Genomic DNA, 17,088 nt, shown 5'->3' with positions numbered 1-17,088 from the left:
TTGCAACCCCATGGACTGCAGCACGCAGGCTTCCTGGTCCATCACCAACTCCTGGAGTTTACTCAAACTCATATCCATTGAATCAGTGATGCCATCCAACCATCTCATCCTCTGTCGTCCCCTTCTCCTCGCGCCTTCAATCTTTCCCAGCATCAGGGTCTTTTCAAATGTGTCAGTTCTTCCCATCAGGTGGCCAAAGTATTGGAGTTTCAGCTTCAGCATCAGTCCTTCCAGTGAATATTCAGGACTGATTTCCTTTAGGATGGACTGGTTGGATCTCCTTGCAGTCCACGGGACTCTCAAGAGTCTTCTCCAACACCACAGCTCAAAAGCATCAATTCTTCTGCACTTAGCTTTCTTTAGAGTCCAACTCTCACATCCATACATGACTACTGGAAAAACCATAGCCTTGACTAGACGGACCTTTGTTGACGAAGTAATGTCTCTGCTTTTTAATATGCTGTCTAGGTTGGTCATAACTTTTCTTCCAAGAGGCAAGCGTCTTTTAATTTCATGGCTGCAGTCACCATCTGCAGTGATTTTGGAGCCCCCCAAAATAAAGTCTGTCGCTGTTTCCATACTTTCCCCATTTATTTGCCATGAAGTGATGGGACTGGATGCCAGATCTTAGTTTTCTGAATGTTGAACTTTAAGCCAACTTTTTCACTCTCCTCTTTCACTTTCGTCAAAGGCTCTTTAGTTCTTCTTTACTCTCTGCCACAAGGGTGGTGTCATCTGCATATCTCAGGTTATTGCTATTTCTCCGGCAATCTTGATTCCAGCTTGTGCTTCATCCAGCCTGGCATTTTGTGTGATGTACTCTGCATATAAGTTAAATAAGCAGGGTGACAGTATACAGCTTGACACACTCCTTCCCCGATTTGGAACCAGTCTGTTGTTCCATGTCCAGTTCTAACTGTTGCTTCTTGACCTGTATACAGATTTCTCAAGAGGTAGGTCAGGTGGTCTGGTATTCACATCTCTTTCAGAATTTTCCAGTTTGTTGTGATCCACACAGTCAAAGGCTTTGGCATAGTCAATAAAGCAGAAGTAGATGCTTTTCTGGAACTCTCTTGCTTTTTCGATGATCCAACAGATGTTGGCAATTTGATCTCTGGTTCCTCTGCCTTTTCTAAAACCAGCTTGAACATCTGGAATTTCACAGTTCACATATTATTGAAGTCTGGCTTGGAGAATTTTGAGCATTACTTTACTAAAGTGTGAGATGAATGCAATTGTGCGGTAGTTTGATTCTTTGGCATTGCCCTTCTTTGGGATTGAATGAAAACTGACCTTTTCCAGTCCTGTGGCCACTGCTGAGTTTTCCAAATTTGCTGGCATATTGAGTGCAGCACTTTCACAGCATCATCCTTTAGGATTTGAAATAGCTCAACTGAAATTCCATCACCTCCACTAGCTTTGTTCATAGTGATGCTTCCTAAGGTCCACTTGACTTCACATTCCAGGATGTCTGGCTCTAGGTGAGTGATCACACCACTGTGGTTATCCAGGTCATGAAGGTCTTTTTTGTATAGTTCTTCTGTGTATTCTTGCCACCCTTCTTAATATCTTCTGCTTCTGTTAGATCCATACCATTTCTGTCCTTTATTGTGCCCATCTTTGCATGAAATGTTCCCTTAGTATCTCTAATTTTCTTGAAGACATCTCTAGTCTTTCCAATTCTATTGTTTCCCTCTATTTCTTTGCACTGATCACTGAGGAACAGCAAATCTATTCAGTACCATAATTTTGACGTAGTGATGAATAGATATGGTAGGTTCAGCATCTGCAACAAATGTGAAAGCAGTAAGAAATGTCTGACTTCTCTTGGCAAAAATCCTTAAGTACTGCTAATACTCTGTGGTTTCTTGTCTACATTAATTATCAAAGGACTATGTGGCAAATTTAAGCCTACAAATGGTAGGATATGAATGGTAGGCAGAATTGGGAGAACTCTTGAAGGAAATGGTGAATTTCAATTAGACATCAATGAAAATAATGATGTAATTTTTTTCCCTTTAAAATTCACAGACACCCTGAATTCTGTCTATGGATGGAATGGACCTCCTGGGGATCCATCAAAAGAATTAGTGAGAAAACTGGTTTAAAATCTGTTTCTCCTGACTTAGCCCAGTTCTCTGTCTAATGCTACAATCCCCCACCCCCTTAATGAAGAGGATTAAGTAGAAAAGAATGAGTTTTACTTAAATTGCTGCTGCTGCTGCTAAGTCGCTGCAGTCGTGTCTGACTCTCTGCGACCCCATAGATGGCAGCCTACCCGGCTCCCTGATCCCTGGGATTCTCCAGGCAAGAACACTGGAGTGGGTTTCCATTTCCTTCTCCAATGCATGAAAGTGAAAAGTGAAAGTGAAGTTGCTCAGTTGTGTCCGTCTCCTAGCGACCCCAGGGACTGCAGCCTACCAGGCTCCTCCATCTATGGGATTTTTCAGGCAAGAGTACTGGAGTGGGGTGCCATTGCCTTCTCCGACTTAAATTGCTAGAGTGAGTCAATTCTAAAAAGAGAGGGACCCAATTGTTGCTTGCATGGGAGTTTCTAAAGAGTAAAAAGGATTTTAACTATAACCCTTCCCTACCCATTTCATTCCTGCCCCACTCACACAACCACCACCACTGTCCATACAACTTATATACACTACTGCTACCAAATGATATTGTAATTATTATATTTCAATAGAAGACATTGATTTAGAAAACTAATTGTTGTTTAGTGGAGTTTTACGTTTTCTCAGAGGGAATATTTTTAAGAATTTGGTTTTAAAAACCTAGCGAGGCAGAAAAGCTGCCAGCAGAGATTGAATTTGCTGGAAGTAGAGTGAGGTAACTAAGCTAAAATCACTAATTTTATATTTTAAAGAAATTTAGCCACTTTTTAATTTAGAGGGATGCTTACCAGGACATGCCATCTTAAGAGATAGCTGCTGCTAAACATGTGGTTGCTAAGAGGTAGAATGCAGGAAAACAAAGACAAGTTGTTTGTCCTCATTCTATTCAAACAACAATAAATATCAGATGATTACACACAGATCAAGTAAATAATTTTTTAAAATAGGAATGTGACATGCCTGCTATTATTTGAAACCGGGGACAAGGAGGTTTTTGGGCCCTCTTCTTAACTGCATCTTCCTTCCAGAGCACCTCCACCATGCAATATAGCACTGCCTGATAATAGTCATAGAACCTAGACCATGGTTTGGGATTGGGCATTAAGACTGATGGTCACTTGAGTACTGGAACTTATTAAAAAGTTAGACAAACACTAATCATATCTTCTGAATTTTTTAAAAGGACATGTTTTGACTGTGGTGTTTTATAGTTTTGTTTTGTTTTTTTTTCTGGCATCAATAATTCTCTGGGCAATATACTTTGTATACCAAAACACTAGAGTCAGAGGAACAGAATATCTAAAACTGACACCATCTGGAACACCCAGGTTGAATGGCCACCAGATCAAGTGAATCGTAAGTGCAGTAAAAATGGATAGGGATTGGGGAAGGTCCAGAACAAGATCACTGGTCAGGATTCCATGACTTTTCATAGCAAAGTCATGTGGTTTGAACCCAGCAGTCAAGGTCCATAGACTCAGATTCTCATCCAGAACAAGAATCAGGGCAAGCTGCCAGTCAGAAACCATAGAAGAGAAGCAACCCGATGAGCTCAAAGACTCGGGGGAGTAAAGGTAGGTAGCCAAATACTCAGGGTAATGGTCCATTAAGCGGAGCTCTCCAGGGACTGATAGAGAGGGACAAGTAGGTAAGACAGACAACTTGAGACTTGGTAACAGAATAGCTCCTGCCTCAGGTCTAAAGATATGCTGATTCTGATTGAGACAGAACTTAGTTCCTACAAGGAAGGCTAGCCTGAACCTACAACTGACAGGTGCGGGGAGATGGGGCAGAGGTTGGGGAGTAAGGAAAGGGAGGTGGAGTATCAGCTGCTTTTGGTGAATCCTAACATCATTATACATCACTATACGGAGAAGGCAATGGCACCCCACTCCAGTACTGTTGCCCGGAAAATCCCATGGGTGGAGGAGCCTGGTAGGCTGCAGTCCATGGGGTCGCTAAGAGTCGGACACGACTGAGCGACTTCACTTTCACTTTTCACTTTCATTCATTGGAGAAGGAAATGGCAACCCACTCCAGTGTTCTTGCCTGGAGAATCCCAGGGACGGCAGAGCCTGGTGGGCTGACATCTATGGGGTCACACAGAGTCGGACACGACTGAAGTGACTTAGCAACAGCAACATCACTATATGTATACATGGTTATTTATAGATATAAATAGCAACAACCATAATTATAGCTGATATAGAGCACTTAAGTGTTACTGTTAATAGCACTTGACATATGTTAATTTACTTAACCTTTATAACATGCCTACTTTCAGGTTGTGATTTAACCAGCATACACTCTAAAGACATTAATTAATGCAGCTTAAGACACTAATAAGGGCTGCCCCCTAGTTGGCTCAGTGGTAAAGAATCTACATGCAATGCAGGAGAGGCAGGGTTTGATCCCTGGGTCTGGAAGATCCCCTGGAGAAGGAAATGTCAACTCACTCCAGTATTCTTGCCTGGGGAGTCCCATGGACAGAGGAGCCTGGTGGGCTACAGTCCACGGATCATGAGGGGACTCCTGCCAGGGCCTCAGAGTGGGTGGGCTCTTGTCTAACATTTGGAAATGAACTGTCTGAGGAGACACATCTGCTGACAAAGCAAAAGACTTTATTGGAAGGGACATCCAGGTAGGCAGAGACCAGCAGGGTAAGGGAACCCAGGAGAACTGCACTGCCGGGCGGCTCAGTCTCAGGTTTTCCAGTAATGCGGTTAGCTTTCTGGGCTGTCTCTGGTCAGTCATCTTGCCCATGGCCATATATGATCCAATTCAAGGTCCTTCCTCAGTCAAGATGGTTTCCAGGGCAAGGTTTCTAAGAGGTTGGCCGGACATATCATGGGCTGGTCTCTTCTCCCTCCTTTTGGACTCTCTGTAATTCTCCTGGTTAGTTTCTGGCAGCAGCACTGTGTTCCTTATCAGGATCCCCTCATACTAGCGGTTATTATCATGCCTGGCTAAGGCAGGTAATTTTGGTCAGTGGTTCCCTATTACTATGTTCTTTATGAAAAAGAGAAAACAGACACAGAAAGTTAAGTGATTTGTCCAAGTTCCAGTAACCAGTGAGCAGTAAAAGTGGGATTGCCCTGGATTCAGTCTTCCTTACTACTCCATAGCCCTGTTAGTTGTGTGTGTAGATGTATATGTGTTTGTGTGGTGTATACATACTTATCCACACAAGTGTGTATATTTACATATCTATGTGTATATTTACATGTGTACACACACAGGCACACACACATATAGATACAGTGGTATGCTGGAAGCAAATGTTCACATCTCTTCCCAACTCCACATTCAATATCATCATATTGGTAGCTTGAAATTGGCCATGGTGGGAGTATTTTCAGCAAGAAAATTGGCAGAGGCAATAAACCAGGTCTTATTTGAAGGGCTGACTTACCCCCGCACCACTGGGTATACATATCATATAGATACACACATTATCTTATGGATAGGCATATATAACATGAGTAACCAAAAATATAAACAAATGCCTATTATAAGCCACAAATATGTTAAAAATACTCAAATATCAAATGAAGTATAAAAATACTAAGTTAGAGACTGTAATAACTTATGTTGAACTACTTCCCCTCACACAGCCTATATTGGTTAAGAGATCAAATATAATGTTTTCTTTAGAAGACACTTGCTAAAAAAAAAAAAAGAAGATATTTGCTACACAATGTTAAATTTTAGTATACCAAAAATGTTTCGGTATTACTCTGTGATAGGTCCCTATCAGTCCTAGATCTACTATGTTGCTAAAAGAAAAATACTGATTATAAAAAACCCCAATGTTGATGTTTGTGGTTGCTGTTTTTCAGTTAGACTCATCACAGAATTAGTAGTGGAAAAGATATAATGTCTATGGCTTTCATTGAAATGTACCTATGGGTTACTGTGAATTTTAATATGAAATTCATTGCCTGGGATCTGCACAACTTTTGTTTAACTGAATAAAATCCTCCAAATGGGGATCAACTTCCGTTGTTCAGTATTTATTATTTCATCCACAGTGAAACAGGAACTGTAAGCATTGGGATAAGTGGACTGAAAGGCTTCTAAATCTCACTGGAGCTTCTTAGAATGAGCCCCATTATGTGCAGTAATCTGATCTGATCATTTCCAGAAGTGAAAACTAAACCTAAAGAGGTGTTCTTGCCACTTCATACAACATGTAGGCAATAATCCGTGTCCTTTGATCCTTCCTGCCAAATGAGTGTGATGGAGTTGTGTAAGGCTGAAGGTCTGGCCATGAAGACAAGAACAGATTCTGTCCTCATGCAGGAGGATGGAGTCAGTAGGTGACAATAATACATGGGACTGGATCTTTTTTTTTTTTTTGTCTTTGCAAAACTAAACATGTTAATTCTAAGCCTCACAGTCCTCTAATGCCTGGTATTCTGTCTTTAACAAATATGTGTCTTGGGTGAAATGGTCATCTGAACAGATTCTGAGCACAATCTTCACTTTTTATAATGCTGAGAGGCAGTGGAGACCATATGACCACCCTCTGGGGCTGTGACTGCATCTGTTCATCTTAAAGGACAGAGCTGAACACAGCTAGCTTATTATTATTATTTCAAGTTTACATAAATAAAAAAGGGTTGTTATGCATAAGCTGGAGGAAAGCAAAACTCAAAGTAAATATATTCATGTATTTCATAAACATTCATGTGCTACATAGTCAAGGAATCAAATAAAAATAAAACAGCACAACTTGATAGAAACATTATGCTAAGTTTATTTCCAAACCAGTTGAGGTGAATTTTTTGTTAATTTCATTTTCTCATACACTGCTTTGGAATCCTAAAATTATACTGGAATTACTCCAGAAGTCCTAAGATACTAAAGCATATGCATTTATCTTGATAGATAAAGATATTAAAAAATTATTCATGAGGCTAGTGTTTTCTCTGACTTTCCCGAACATAATGAATTAAGACTGGGGAGAACTTATTAGTAATGATGAATAACCTGCTTGTACCATTTAAACAAAACTAGAGAAGAAAAAAAAGATTGAAAAGAGAAATAAGACAAGCAGAGGATACTAGAGAATACAAGGTAACCAAATAAAGTTTGAGGGAGCAAGTCAGTCTGAATTTTATTCTTGCTGCCATGGGTTATGTAATTTGTTAAACTTTTTATAGAAAAAAAATGACCTTGAAATCTAATTATTATTATTATATTTTCTTATTCTCTTTTAAAATAGTAACACTGTAATAATTCTTGATGTAAATATAGATATATAAGTGAAGAATTACCAAAAAGATTGCTTAAAAAATTTTTTTTATTGGTGTATATTTGCATTACAGTGTTGTATTAGTCTGAAAAATTGCTTTTAAACATTTTGCAAATTCAGAGTACAGTACTTTCACTAGGATGTCCATTATTTCTCTGCAGAGTGGGAGGAAATGCCATGGACTTGCCTGTCTTTTCCTGTGTGCACGCTGTCGCTTCAGTTATGTCTGACTTTTTTCAACCCCATAGCCTGTAGCCCACCAAGCTCCTCTGTCCATGGGATTCTCCAGACGAGCATATTAGAGTGAGTTAACACTTCTTCTTCCAGGGGATCTTCCCAACCTAGGGATCAAACTTGAGTCTCTTATGTCTCCTGCATTGGCAGGTGGGTTCTCTACCCCTACTGCCACCTGGGAAACCCAAACTAGATTACGATATGTTGAGGATTACATATCTCAACACAGCACACATACAATAATCCAGAAAGATATTATTACCCACCAAAACATAAATACTCAAGGAACTTTTAGAGTGAGACGACTCTATACAGAACAGTGTACACTCAACCGTAAAAATCTGATTTCGGTGACATTATTATTGGATCATTTGCATCCAGCAAATCTCACCCATCAACAAGCATGCTGTGAGAAACAAATAACTATTCTTCAATAGTGGCAATGATTTTGTAATTTTAAATGTATAATTATTTTTACATTAAGATAATATCTTTGTTTAGATGCTTCTGATATTTCTCTTTTTTAAATTTCTTTTTCATCAAATACAATGTTAACTTTTTTTGCCACACCCAAAGCCTGTGAGTTCTTAATTCCCTGACAAGGTATTGAATCAGTGACCCCTGTATTGGAAGTGCAGAGTCTTACACTGAACTTCCAGGGAAGTTCTTAGATGCTTCTGATATTTAGAATTTCACATTGAAGATCTTATTAGTTTTATATACACCACTATCGGGATGTGATGGGTTCAGTTCAGTTCAGTCACTCAGTCATGTCCGACTCTTTTCGACCCCATGAATCACAGCACGCCAGGCCTCCCTGTCCATCACCAACTTCTGGAGTTCACCCAGACTCACGTCCATCGAGTCAGTGATGCCATCCAACCATCTCATCCTCTGTCGTCCCCTTCTCCTCCTGCCCCCAGTCCCTCCCAGCATTAGAGTATTTTCTAATGAGTCAACTCTTCGCATGGGGTGGCCAAAGTACTGGAGTTTCAGCTTTAGCATCATTCCTTCCAAAGAAATCCCAGGGCTGATCTCCTTCAGAATGGACTGGTTGGATCTCCTTGCAGTCCAAGGGACTCTCAAGAGTCTTCTCCAACACCACAGTTCAAAAGCATCAATTCTTCGGCACTCAGCCTTCTTCACAGTCCAACTCTCACATCCATACATGACCACAGGAAAAATCATAGCCTTCACTAGATGGATCTTTGTTGGCAAAGTCATGTCTCTGCTTTTGAATATGCTATCTAGGTTGGTCATAACTTTCCTTCCAAGGAGTCAACGTCTTTTAATTTCATGGCTGCAGTCACCATCTGCAGTGATTTTGGAGCCCCCAAAATTAAAGTCTGACACTGTTTCTACTGTTTCCCCATCTATTTCCCATGAAGTGATGGGACCAGATGCCATGATCTTCGTTTTCTGAATGTTGAGCTTTAAGCCAACTTTTTCACTCTCCACTTTCACTTTCATCAAGAGGCTTTTGAGTTCCTCTTCACTTTCTGCCATAAGGGTGGTGTCATCTGCGTATCTGAGGTTATTGAGATTTCTCCCGGCAATCTTGATTCCAGCTTGTGCTTCTTCCAGTCCAGTGTTTCTCATGATGTACTCTGCATATAAGTTAAATAAGCAGAGTGACAATATACAGCCTTGACGTACTCCTTTTCCTATTTGGAACCAGTCTGTTGTTCCATGTCCAGTTCTAACTGTTGCTTCCTGACCTGCATACAAATTTCTCAAGAGGCAGATCAGGTGGTCTGGTATTCCCATCTCTTGAAGAATTTTCCACAGTTTATTGTGATCCACACAGTCAAAGGCTTTGGCATAGTCAATAATGCAGAAATAGATGTTTTTCTGGAACTCTCTTGCTTTTTCCATGATCCAGCGGATGTTGGCAATTTGATCTCTGGTTCCTCTGCCTTTTCTAAAACCAGCTTGAACATCAGGAAGTTCATGGTTCACATATTGCTGAAGCCTGGATTGGAGAATTTTGAGCATTACTTTACTAGCGTGTGAGATGAGTGCAATTATGTGGTAGTTTGAGCATTCTTTGGCATTGCCTTTCTTTGGGGTTGGAATGAAAACTGACCTTTTCCAGTCCTGTGGCCACTGCTGAGTTTTCCAAATTTGCTGGCATATTGAGTGAAGCACTTTCACAGCATCATCCTTTAGGATTTGAAACAGCTCAACTGGAATTCCATCACCTCCACTAGCGTTGCTCATAGTGATGCTTTCTAATGCCCACTTGACTTCACATTCCGGGATGTCTGGCTCTAGGTCAGTGATCACACCGTTGTGATTATCTGGGTCGTGAAGATCTTTTTTGTACAGTTCTTCTGTGTATTCTTGCCATCTCTTCTTAATATCTTCTGCTTCTGTTAGGTCCATACCATTTCTGTCCTTTATTGTGCCCATCTTTGCATGAAATGTTCCCTTGGTATCTCTAATTTTCTTGAAGAGATCTCTAGTCTTTTCCATTCTGTTGTTTTCCTCTATTTCTTTGCATTGATGGCTGAAGAAGGCTTTCTTATCTCTTCTTGCTATTCTTTGGAACTCTGCATTCAGATGCTTATATCTTTCTTTTTCTCCTTTGCTTTTCATTTCTTTTCTTTTCACAGCTATTTGTAAGGCCTCCCCAGACAGCCATTTTGCTTTTTTTGCATTTCTTTTCCATGGGGATGGTCTTGATCCCTGTCTCTTGTACAATGTCACGAACCTCATTCCATAGTTCATCAGACACTGATGAACCTTCCTGTGATGGGTACAGGAAGGTTAATCCAAGAACAAAGAAATTTTATGACTCTTTGAGAATTCAAATTACCGTCTGAGGGTGGCTCAGACAGCAAAGAATCTGCCTGCAGTGCAGGAGACCCAGGTTCGATCCCTGGGTCAGGAAGATCCCCTGAAGAAGGGAACGGCAACCCACTCCAGTATTCTTGCCTGGAGAATCCCATGGACAGAGGAGCCTAGCGGGCTACAGTCCATGGGGTCACAAAGAGTCAGACATGACTGAGCAACCAACACTTTTTGAGAATTCAATTTAAAGCCCCTATGCAATTGATTGGTCTTCCCTGATAGCTCAGCTGGTAAAGAATCTACCTGTCATGCAGAAGACCCCGGTTCGATTCCTGGGTTGGGAAGATCCCCTGGAGAAGGGATAGGCTACCCTCTCTAGTATTCTTGGGCTTCCTCGGTGGCTTAGACAGTAAAAAATCTGCCTGTAATGTGAGACACCTGGGTTCCATCCCTGGATTGGCAAGATCCCTGGAGAAAGACATGTCAACCCACTCCAATATTCTTGCCTGGAGAATCCCCATGGACAGAGGAGCCTGGTGGACTACAATTCATGGGGTCCCAAAGAGTCAACACGACTGAGCAACTAAGCACACACTTAAGTACAATTGATTGGAACAAATCCATGCAAAATCATCCAGGGGAGACATGTGTCATTCACCAGAAGGACTGACTTGTTATTTTATGGAAGAGGTTGTGGAAGCATAGAGAAAGGACAGTCTCTAGGACAAATGGGGGTGGTGTTCATGCAAGTGCTCTCCTGGGAGAGAAGGTCCCAGCCAAATGCCTCTGATTATTGCAGTTCTACTGGCAAGAACATTCTCAAAGTGAACATGTATCCAGGGAATTATAGCCAATGAATTTCCAGTGTTTCCAGCTCCCTTAGCATGACCTGAGTATCCCTGTTGTAGGATTGCTACATCAGGCTAAGACAGGATGTCCCTTTTAAACATTGAATTATTCTAATACCTCTGGTTCTGCTTCCAGGTTCACCAAACAACAGTCTAATTAGAATCTTGAATGTCTGTTTTAAAGAAGGGAGAAAGGACTAGCCACATGGATGTGACCTGTTGTTGCGACATTCATTGTTCATTGCAAATTAATAAAGTGGCTTTTCTCGTTCAGTGTAGTTTTGGCAGAGTGATTTGCTAAAGTGTAAGTGTTATTTTGTCCTCCCTATATTTCCCCCCACATTTCAGAAAGTAGATTAATGTAACCACAATCACCAATGAAGATATAGAACTATTTTATCATCACAGAGATCCCTCATCTACTCCCTTTATTGTCATTCCTATGCTCCTCCCCTCCCCCAATCCAAATTCCTAGAACCACTAATCTATCCTCCATCTCTATAATTTTATCATCTTTAGCATGCTATGTAGATGGAATCATACATTATGCAACCTTTTGAGATTGGCTTCTTTTTACTCAGTATAATTCTTTCAAGATCCATCCAGGTTGTTGCATGTATCGACAGTTTGTTTCTTCTTATTGCTGAGGAATATTCCATGATTTGGAGGTATTTATCTTAACTAGTCACCCACTGAAGGATATTTGGGTTGTTTCCAATTTTAGCCTATTACAAATAAACATACGGGAAACATTTCTGTGTATGTTTTGCATGGACTTAAATTCTCACTTCTCTGTATAAATGCCCAGGGGAGTGATTGCTGGGTCATGTGCTAAGTATATGTTTAGTTTTTCAAGAAATTGCCGAACTATTTTGCAGATTAGCTAAACCATTTAACTTTACTACCAGCGATATATAATAGAACCAGTTGTTCTGTCAGCATTTGGTTTTGTCACTATTTTCATTTTAGCCATTTTTATAGATATATGAAGATGTTTCATCGTGATTTTAGTTTTGCATTTCCCTAGTGGCTAATTGGAGAAGGCGATGGCACCCCACTCCAGTACTCTTGCCTGGAAAATCCCATGAATGGAGGAGCATGGTAGGCTGCAGTCCATGGGGTCGCTAAGAGTCAGACACGACTGAGCGACTTCACTTTCACTTTTCACTCTCATGCATTGAAGAAGGAAATGGCAACCCACTCCAGTGTTCTTGCCTGGAGAATCCCAGGGACGGGGGACCCTGGTGGGCTGCCATCTATGGGGTCACACAGAGTCGGACACGACTGAAGCGACTTAGCAGCAGCAGCAGTGGCTAATAATATTGAACACATTTTTATTTACTACCTAAATATCACCTTTATAGAAATACCTCTTCTCTTTTGCCCTTTTTCTAATTGGATTGTTTTTTCTTACTATTGATTTTTGAGAGTTCTTTATGGTCCTTTGGAGAAGGAAATGGCAACACACTCTAGTATTCTTGCCTGGAAAATCCTAAGGATGGAGGAGCCTGGCAGGCTGCAGTCCATGTGGTCGCAGAGTTGGACACGACTGAGAGACTTCACTTCATGGTCCTTTGAAGATATTTGGTTTGCAATACTTTTGTAATGCTTTTTGGTTTGCAAACACATTTTCCCATTCTGTGTCTTGTCTTTTTATTCTCTTAGGAGGATGTGTTGCAGAGCAAAACATTTTAAAGTTTGATGAGTCCAACTTATCAAATTTTCTCTTATGGCTTATGCTTTCAGTGTCATGTCGAAGAGCTCTTCACCTAGTCCTAGGTTCCAGAAACTTTGTGCTTTGTTTTCATCTAATAGTATTGTAGTTTGACATTTTACATTTAAATCGATGATTCATTTTGAGTTATTTTTGGATAAGGTGAACTTCAGTTGAAGTTCATTTCTTTGCCTGTGAATGTCCAATGGCTCTAGTACCATTTGTTGAAAAGGCTATCTTTCCCCCATCGAGTTGTTATGCAGCTTTGTTGAAGATCACTTGGCCTTGCTTATGTGAGTCTATTTCCCTGTACTACTCCAAAAGCTCTGTCTATCTGTCTCTTCACCGATACCACACTGCTTTTTTTTTTACTATGGTGTTAACATGTAAGATCCATTAAATTTTTTCTCTCTGAATAATAGCTCTTTTTTTTTTTTTGAGTGCTTATATATGCCAGGCATTGCTTTAAGTACTTCACAAGGATACACTTATTTAAACCTCACAAACTCCTAGGAGATGATTTATGCCCCATTTTATAGATGAGAAAACTGACAGAGTAGTTGAGTAACTTTTTTAAGAGATGCATTTGGAACCCAGGCCCACACACTAGCCAATGTGCTTTATTGTCTCTCTGAAGTGAACCAGTTTTTATCTCCTCACAGAGTTGATTTTACTGAACTTTGCATTGGCATTTTACCATGAAACCATGTTGAAAGATATGATAAGAAATAGCTCTATAAACCTATTGTATCTACTGTAGGCAAGTTATGAGGATGTGGTTCACTGCGTCACATGGTGTCCTCTTTAGGAGGACAGATGGGAAAACCGCCTCTCAGATCTCAGTACCAGGAATAGATATATTTCTCCTGACTAAGTGGTTTGTTTTTATCTCTTGGACATTGTGAAACTGTATAAGTGATTACATTTCCCACTTTGTGCTGGCTGCTAAAAAGCTCAGAACCCAATTTTCAGCCTATCTTTAGCAGTGATGTGCACTGGATCTAATGTTGTTGTACTTCTGACTTCATCTTATTTTTCTACCCTTATTTTCTCTTCTCCCTCATTTCCTCCCTAACTTATTTCTTTTTGCTTTAGTCTTTTTAAAAAATCAGAGAGCATAAAAAGTCAAACACAAGGCTTTTACCAAAAGCAACAAAACAAAACGACAGTCCCTTTGCCCCCTCCTCCCCACTTCTGATTCCCACTCTGTGGACCAGCTAAGGTCACATCTTTTACCTCTTTCATCTGGCGCTCGTGTTTTTTTTTCACTTGGCTTTTCACTTTAAGCACTATTTCCTGATTACTTATTATGGAGAGTAGAATTTTGTTTTCTTACAGTACTCTCTGTAACACACACCCTTCACCTATAACTATCCTTCCATTGTAATAATATCACAATTTTGATTAAACCCATTTTCAGTGTTTACATTATTATGCCTATGGAAATATTGCTCACAGGTGAACTGCTTGCTGTCCACTTTGTGTCTTATATAGTCATTTTGTTTTCCCTTAGGTTAATAATTGTCTTTTTTTAACTTCTGTTTCCATAGAGCAGTCACTAATTTCTGCCTAAGCCCTCCGACAGAATTATAAATCTCTCACTCTATCCGTTTTGCTTGTTTTCTCACAGACGTCTCTTCTGGATGTCATCCTGGAGCTTTTCATCGTCCAGCTTCAGTCTGGGCTTGTTGCTCTCCAGGCTGGCTGCCCAGTTGTCATTCTGTGACTTCCCTTTTTCATCATTTTGAGAATTCTCTCTACATCTCTCTCTCACTGGGTCTCTTGTTTCCTGGAACTCATATTTTCCTCTTGGTTTTGCTCACTTTGTTTGGTGGAACACATCCTGCAATGGATTCCTGAGAAAAAGTTCATGAAAGGTAAATTGTTTTTTAGGACCCGCATGTTTGAAATGCTTTTATTTTAGCAGCACATTTAAATGGATAGTCTGGGTATAGAATTCTAGGTTGGAAATAATTTTCCCTCAGAATTTTAAATACATTGCTTCTCTGTCTTCTAGCTTTCCATATTGCTATTGAGAGTTTGACACTAGGTACCTCCTGTGGGACTGGAAGATTATTTTTCTCCTCTCTGGAAGGTTTTGAGATCTTCCTTTTCTTCCTAACATTCTGTAGTTCCATGATGATCCACCTTAGATTAGGGTCTTTTCTTGCCCACTGTACAAAATGAACTTTAACACTGTGGGCCCTTTTGATCTGAAAATATGTTTCCTTCAGTTTTGAGAAATTATCATGTATATTTTTATTTTAGGAATTTCCTCCCCTCCATTTTTTTCTGTTCACCCTAGAACTTTTGATTCAGTTGTTGAATCATTTAAACTGATCTGATTTTCTTCTTATCTTTCCCTTTCCCCTGCCTTGGAGATTTTCTTTGTCTTCTAACTCTTCAATTGAATTTTTAAATCTGCTATCATATTTTTTTCTTTTCTTTTTTATTGGAGGGTTGTGTGGCATGCCACACAGCATAGGGGGTCTTAGTTTCCTGACCAAGGATGGAACCTGCACCCCCTGGAATGGGAGCATGGGGCCTTAATCACTGGGTTGCCAGGGAAGTCCCATCATATTTTTACTTTCTGGAGCTCTTTCTAGTTCCCCGATTGCCCCTTCCTTCCTGTCCCTGTTTTTGTTTTGCTTTGTTTTTAAATGGCATACTGTTCTTATTTCATTTTCCCATACTTCTCTAAGGGCGCTCATTTTAGTGCTTGACATTTTCTTTTATTTCCACCATTATTGTCTCCCTCTGAACTCTTTTTGTTTGTATTTACATTTGCGATTTTTCATAAATGGCTGCCTATTCATATTTAAGAGTGAGGCACTTAAATGCCCCTTCTGTGAATGTGCGGAGTGTATTGGACTGTTGAGCTTTGCAGTAGTGTCACGTTTGGGGGTGGGGCAGTGGAAGGTACCTTCAAATGTCCTTATTTATAGATATTTTCTCTTAGGCTGGTTAGTCAGCCAGTCAAAGAAATCTTTTTACATGGGAGTTTATGAACCTGGCTTCTAGAGAGTATTAGGGGGAAAAGGCTGGAGAGTGGGGCTGCAGGGAGCTCATCATTCCTTACAGAGACCTCCATCTAATCCCCCTGTCTTCAGCTAGGTCTCATGCACCAGGCAAAGAACCTTTGACCCAGCCTCTCAAGAGAAACTGCCTGACTTCTTCCAGGTAACCTTTGTAAGGGCTTTCCTGGTGGCCCAGTGGAGAAGAATCCACCTGCAATGCAGAAGACACAGCAGGTGTGGGTTTGATCCCTGAGTTATATAGATCCCCTGGAGGAGGAAATGGCAACCCACTCCAGTATCCTTGCCTGGAAGATCTCATGGACAGAGGAGCCTGGCGGGCTACAGTCCATGGGGTCACAAAGAGTCGGACACGACTGAGCGACTTCACTCACTCACTCAGGGATCTAACGGATGGTTATAAAGACATTCAAATAATCTTTTCTTTCCATTCACACGCCACATTCCCATCTTCAGAGTCACTTGGTGCCTTCAATTTCAGAAGTTTCCAGGGTTCTGTGGTGCAATTTATCTTCCTTTTTTCAGCTTTATTTGATTTGTCCCATATGAGGGAGCCTGAATTTTGACTCAGGACCAAAACAAAAGTTTGAAGGCAAAGTCAGAGAGATGGTGCCCATGGTAGAATACAAAAGATGAACAAAAGCAAGAGAGTCTCTGCAACCAGAGGAATAATCATATCCAAAGTCACAATCTTTGTCTACTTTCTACATGGTTCTCCACTTAAAAAGACAGTGCTTTGAAATAATATGATGAAGAGGAGCAGTAGTTCCCTCTGTTGATCTCAACCTATGTCCTGAGGGAGAATCAAGGCTATATATGAAGAATGATTTCAAGGTCAGAGATCTGGAGGTTGTAGAAAAGTTAAGAAGTGTGTCCAGGCTTTAGGACTAAGGTCAACAGCAATGTGAGGATGGAGAAGTTTCAATTTTATGTGACTCTTAATTTAGAAGTGCACCCTGATGTCTTAAAGGAGTCGCTGGGAAGGGGGCTGAGTTATGATTTCCAGCTTCCCTGTCCAGTCATCCTTTGAGGACTGATTGGTTGATAGAAATCTACTGTTTAGGGACATTTCACTTTACTAAAG

Source organism: Bos taurus, chromosome 15 (assembly GCF_002263795.3).
Source record: "Bos taurus isolate L1 Dominette 01449 registration number 42190680 breed Hereford chromosome 15, ARS-UCD2.0, whole genome shotgun sequence".
NCBI classification, from domain to species: domain Eukaryota; kingdom Metazoa; phylum Chordata; class Mammalia; order Artiodactyla; family Bovidae; genus Bos; species Bos taurus.
This window is presented reverse-complemented; position numbering follows the sequence as displayed.